This window comes from Martes martes (genome assembly GCF_963455335.1).
Source record: "Martes martes genome assembly, chromosome: 1".
Classification (NCBI taxonomy): Eukaryota; Metazoa; Chordata; class Mammalia; order Carnivora; family Mustelidae; genus Martes; species Martes martes.
The window spans coordinates 202,470,215-202,476,214 of NC_137888.1; positions in this window are offsets into that span (position 1 = coordinate 202,470,215).

Consider the following 6,000-nt stretch of genomic DNA (forward strand, 5'->3'; position numbering starts at 1 on the left):
AGGTTGTACTGACTGAATGGAAGGATCTTGCCTAAGGCGCTTCCAAGCAGCCTTGCTGGGCACTAATCTTAGAGATGAGAAGTTGGAGACTCTGGGAGACCAGGAGACAACTCAGCTGCCTCATGATGGCCCCATGGGAGGCATCCTAGCCCGGACTGCCCGGACCCACAGTAGGACACAGGACATCACCGAGCCCCACATTTGTCATCTGAGTAAAGGGGACCATGCTCCCACTTGGTAACAAGACGCCCTGGAGATCCACGTCAGGGGGCACACAGCTTGCTATTATTGTTGTTATTACCTTTTAAATTTTAATTTTTAATTTTCTTTATTGTTACTTCTTGCAGTTTTTTGTTTGGTGGTAAGACATACATGGAACACAAAATTCACCACCTTAACCATGTTTAAGTAAGTGTACTTTTCAGTGGTATTAAGTATGTTTACATGGTTGTGCAAACCATCACCGCCATCCATCCATCCCCAGAACTTTTTTTTTTTTAGAACTTTTTTTTTTTAAAATTTTATTCATTTGAGAGAGAGGGAAAGAACAAGTGAGAGGCAGAGGGAGAAGCAGACGCCCCACTGAGCAAGGAGCCCAATGTGAAGTTTGATCTCAGGACCCTGGGATTGTGACCTGAGCCGAAGGCAGATGCTTAATCGACTGAGCCATCCAGGCACCCTCCTCCCCCAGAACTTCTTCTCCTTCTTCCTAAACTGAAACTCGGTTCCCATTGAACACTAACTCCCATTTTCCCTCCCCCAGGCTCTGGCACCCACCATTCCACTTTCTCTCTCTACGAATCTGACCAGTCCAGGAACTCGTAACAGTGGAATCGATCAGTATTTTTCCCCTTGTGGCTGGTTTATTTCACTCAGCCTAATGTCCTCAAGGTTCCTCCATATGGGTTCACCCAAATCAAAACTTTATTCCTTTTCAAGGTTAGTATCCTACCATATATACACGCCACATTTTGTTTATCCATTCATCCATAAATGGACACTTGGGTGGACTTCACCTTTTGTCTGTTGTAAATAACGCTGCCACGAGCCCAGTGTACAAACATCTTTCTTAAGTCCCTGTTGTCAGTTCTCCCGGGGACACACCCAGAAATGGAGTTGCTGGATCAGGCAGCAATTCTAAGTTTAATTTTTCCAGTAAAAAATCCAGACAGTTCTCCACAGCAGCTGCAACACTGTACCTCTCACGTTCCAGCCAGCAGCACACGAGGGTTCCGATTTCTCCACATCCCCACTCACGCTTGTTTTCCCTTTGGTTTCATGATCACCGCCCTAATGAGCATAAAGCGATACCTCACTGTGGTTTGATTTGCGTCTCCCCGGTGACTAGTGATGCGGAGCGTCTTTTCGTGAGCTTATTGGCCATTTGTGTATCTGCTTTCATAAGAGCGTCTGTTCCAATTCTTTGCCCGTTTAAAAATTGGGCGATTCGTCTTTTTTTTTACTGTTGAATTGTAAGAGTTCTTATATATTCTGGATATTAATCCCTTATCAGATATGTAATTGGCAAATATTTTCTCTTGTTCTGTGGGTCGCCTTTTTACAGCCCAATTGTTTCTTTTGATGCAAGAAAGATCTTAGTTTAGGGGCGCCTGGGTGGCTCAGTGGGTTACACGTCTGCCTTCGACTGGGGTCGTGATCCCAGGATCGGGGGATTCAGTCCCGTATTGGGCTCCTTGCTGGGCAGGAGTCTCTTTCTCCCTCTACTGGCCGCACCCCCTGCCCTCTCTCTCTCTGTCAAATGAATAAATACAATCTTTAAAAAACAAAACAAAAGTCTTAGTTTTGATAAATTCTAATTACACACACACACACACACACACATATGTATTTTTTATGATTTTATTTATTTTTTTGACAGAGAGAGACACAGCGAGAGAGGGAACAGAAGCAGGAGGAGTGGGAGAGGGAGAAGCAGGCTTCCTGCTGAGTAGGGAGTCCGATGCGGGCTTGATCCCAGGACCCCGGAATCATGACCTGAGCTGAAGGCAGACACGTATATTTCTTTTATTGTCTGTGCTTTTGGTGTTTATATCCAATGAACCACTGCCAAATCCAAAGTTGTGAAGTTTTTGCCCTATGTTTTCTGATTTTTAGCTCTTATGTTCAGGTCTCTGATCCATTTTGAGTTCTTCTTTTTTTTTTATACTTAACTTTTTTTTAAAGATTTTATTTATTTATTTGACAGACAGAGACCACAAGTAGGCAGAGAGGCAGAGAGAGAGGAGGAAGCAGGCTCCCCGCCGAGCAGAGAGCCCGATGCGGGGCTCGATCCCAGGACCCTGAGATCATGACCTGAGCTGAAGGCAAAGGCTTTAACCCACCGAGCCACCCAGGTGCCCCTTTTTTCTTTCTTTCTTTTTTTTTTTTTTAATTAATTTTTGAACATGTGTGAGGTAAGCGTTCAACTTTTTTTTTTTTTTTTGCATGTGGAGATCCAGTTTTCCCAGCACCATTTGTTAAAAAGACCTTTTTTCTTTCCCGAACTGTACGGTCTTAGTATCTCAATCAAAAATCATTTGAGTGGGGGCGCCTGGGTGGCTCAGTGGGTTAAGCCTCTGCCTTCGGCTCAGGTCGTGATCTCAGGGTCCTGGGATCGAGCCCCGCATCGGGCTCTCTGCTCGGCGGGGAGCCTGCTTCCTCCTCTCTCTCTGCCTCTCTGCCTACTTGTGGTCTCTGTCTGTCAAATAAATAAATAAAATCTTAAAAAAAAAAAATCATTTGAGTGGGCGCCTGGGTGGCTCAGTGGGTTAAAGCCTCTGCCTTCCGCTCGGGTCATGATCCCAGGGTTCTGGGATTGAGTCCCGCATCATCATCGAGCTCTCTGCTCAGCGGGGAGCCTGCTTCCCCCACCCCTCTGTCTGCCTCTCTGCCTATTTGTGACCTCTATCAAATAAATAAATAAAATCTTTTAAAAAAAATCATTTGAGTATATATTTGAGGGTTTATTTCTGGGCTCTCTATTCTATTCTACTGGTCTACATATCTGTTCTTATGTCAGTACCTTACTGTTTTGATTTTACTAAAGCTTTGTAGTAAGTTTTTTTTAAAGATTTTATTTATTTATTTGACAGAGAGAGAGAGAGAAAGAGCATGAGTAGGGCGGGGGATAGCAGCAGACAGAGGGAGAGGGAGAAGCAGGCTCCCGGTGGAGCAGAGAGCCCACTTCGGGGACTCAATCCCAGGACCCAGGGATCATGACCATGAAGGCAGACGTTTAACCCGCTAAGCCATCCAGGTGCCCCTGTAGTAAGTTTTGAAATGGGGAAGTTTGAGTCCTCCAACTTTGTTCTTCTTTTTTAGTGTTTTGGTTATGCAAGGCCCCTTGAAATATATTCTGTATAAGTTTTAGAATGGGTTTTTCTATTTCGGCAAAAAAAAAAAAAAAAAAGTCACTGTGATTTTGATAAGGGTGGCATTGAATCTGTAGATCCCTTTGGGTAATATTATCATCTTAATGATATTAACTTTTCCAACCTATGAACTTGGGAGGCCTTTCCATCTATCTATGCCTTCTTTAATTTCTTTCCTCAACATTTTGTAGTTTCCAGTGTAGTCGTTCCCCTCCGTGGTTCATTCCTAAGTATTTGATTCTTTGGAGGCCATTGTAAATAGAGTTAGTTTCTTAATTTCCTTTCTGGATTGTCATTGTTAGTATATAGAAATGCAACTGATTGTTACATGTTGAGCTTATATCCTTTTATTTTGCTCTGGCAGGTTTTTTTTAATGGTGAAATCTTTTGGGGTTTTCTACATTAAGAGCACCTCCTCTGCAGAGATAATTTTACTTCTTTTCCAACTTGGATGCCTTTTATCTCTTTTTCTAGCCTAATTGCTCTGGAGAGGACTTCTAGAACTAAGTTGAATAGAATTGTGGCAAGTGGGCAATCTTGTTCTAGATTGAGTGTATCTCCCCAAAATTCATATGTTGAAATCCTAACCCCCAATGGGATGGTATGAGAAGGTGAGGGCTTCAGGAGGTGATGAGGTCATGAGGAGGGGCCCCAAAGTGGGCTTATAAAAGAGCCCCCAGAGGACTCTCTTGCCCTCTTTCTGCCATATGAGTATATAATAACAGCCCAGAAGAAGGTTGTCACCAGCACCTGACCGTGCTGGCACCCCGATCTCAGAATTCCAACCTCCAGAACCGTGAGAAATAAATTCCTGGTTTTTATAAGCCACCTAGTCTCAGCTACTTTGCCACAGCAGCCTGAACAGACTAAGACACTTATCCTGTTCCCGATCTCAGATGACAAGCTTTATGTGTTGCATCACTGAGTATGATGTGACCTGTGAGTTTTGCTTTGTAGCATTCTCATACTGAGGAAGTCCCCTTCTCTTACTGGTTGAGCGGGTTTTTTTAACCTGAATGGGCGTTGGATTTTGTTGAGCACTTTTTCTGCATCAGTTAGGATGACCATGCCATGTTTATCTTTCCTTCTGTTCAGGTGCTGTACAGGACACTGACTGTTGTACGTGGATCTGTTTGGTGAGATTTGGTAGAATCTCACGTAAGTGGGAGCAGCTTTGCAGCGTAATGACTGTGAGGTCCTTCCACGTGACTGGGGGCTGGCTGCCAGCTCTTTTTGTGGTCTATAGGATCTCACAGACGCCTCAAGCACAGGGTCTCCATCTTCCCATGGAGGCCTATTTTTTGGGGGTCTCCATTTGGGGTGACTAGCAGTGGTACTGTGGGGCACATTGGTGTTGCATTTCTGGGGGGCATGTTTCAGTAGTGGGGTTGCAGGTGTGGGCGTGGTCTCCTATGCATGAGGACTGTTTTGATTTCCACTCTCTCCTGGCTGCATCACTGTCCTGAGACACTCACTTAACCAAGCCCTTTAGGGTGGGGCTGGGGGCTGCTCCCAATTGCCCTCAGTCCTAGATATTTTCCAAGCTGGGCCACGCTGAGCCAGATCCTCTCCGCTGCCTCTCATAGAAGGACAGCGTCTGGGGTATTTGATGCCCCCGCCATCTGGCCTTTCCTGGGGACAGTCCCCAACAGCCAGTCCCATGCAGACGGTGTCTGCAGGCTGATTCCCCTTCAAATCTTTCTCCTTAGGCTCCAAAATGAAGAGCCTGGGACAAATGAGTGTTCTGAACTCCCAGGGGGGCAAAAAAAAAAAAAAAAAAAGGTAGTTCCAGGGGGGCCTGGCTGGCTCAGTCTGCTAAGCATCTGCCTTCAGCTTGGGTCATGGTCTCTGGGTCCTGGGATGGAGCCCTGTGTAGGGCTCCCTGCTGAGCCAGGAATCTGCTTCTCCCTCTCCCTCTGCCCCTTCCCTACTCCCTCCCCTCCCCCTCCCTTGCCCCACACTTGTGCATGCACTCTCTCTCTGTGTCTCTCTCTCAAATAAATGAAATCTTTTAAAAATAAAATAGGGGCACCTGGGTGGCTCAGTGGGTTAAAGCCTCTGCTTTCAGGTTGGGTCATGATCCTGGGGTCCCCAGATGGAGCCCTGCATCGGGCTCTCTGCTTAGTGGGGAGCCTGCTTCCCCTCCTCTCTCTCTGCCTGTCTCTGCCTACTTGTGATCTCTGTCTGTCAAATAAATAAATAAAATCTTTTTAAAAAATTAAAATTAAAATAAATAAAAATAAAAATAAAATAAAAGGTATTTCCAGAAACTGGTGCCACTATGCTCATGTTCACATCATTTGTTTACAAATTTTATAGATGGCTCCGCTCTGTGCAGGGCGCCGGGGCCCAGTGATTCTGGACCCATGAAGTACCTCAGCCCTGACGAGCCCCCCTGCCTGAAGAGCAGAACCAAATCCAGATACTCCCAGCACCACAGGGTCAGGGCTAGGCTAGAGGGAAGAACTGAGGCTGGGTAATCCCAGGGAGCTGGGCCCTGCCTGGGGGGTTGGACAACTTCCTGGGGAAAAGATACTGGGTATTGAGGGATGAATAGGAGTTCGGCAGGTGGCAAAGTAGTGGTGGTGAACCTGATAGAGGGAATCTGCAAGAACATGAGGGCAGGAAC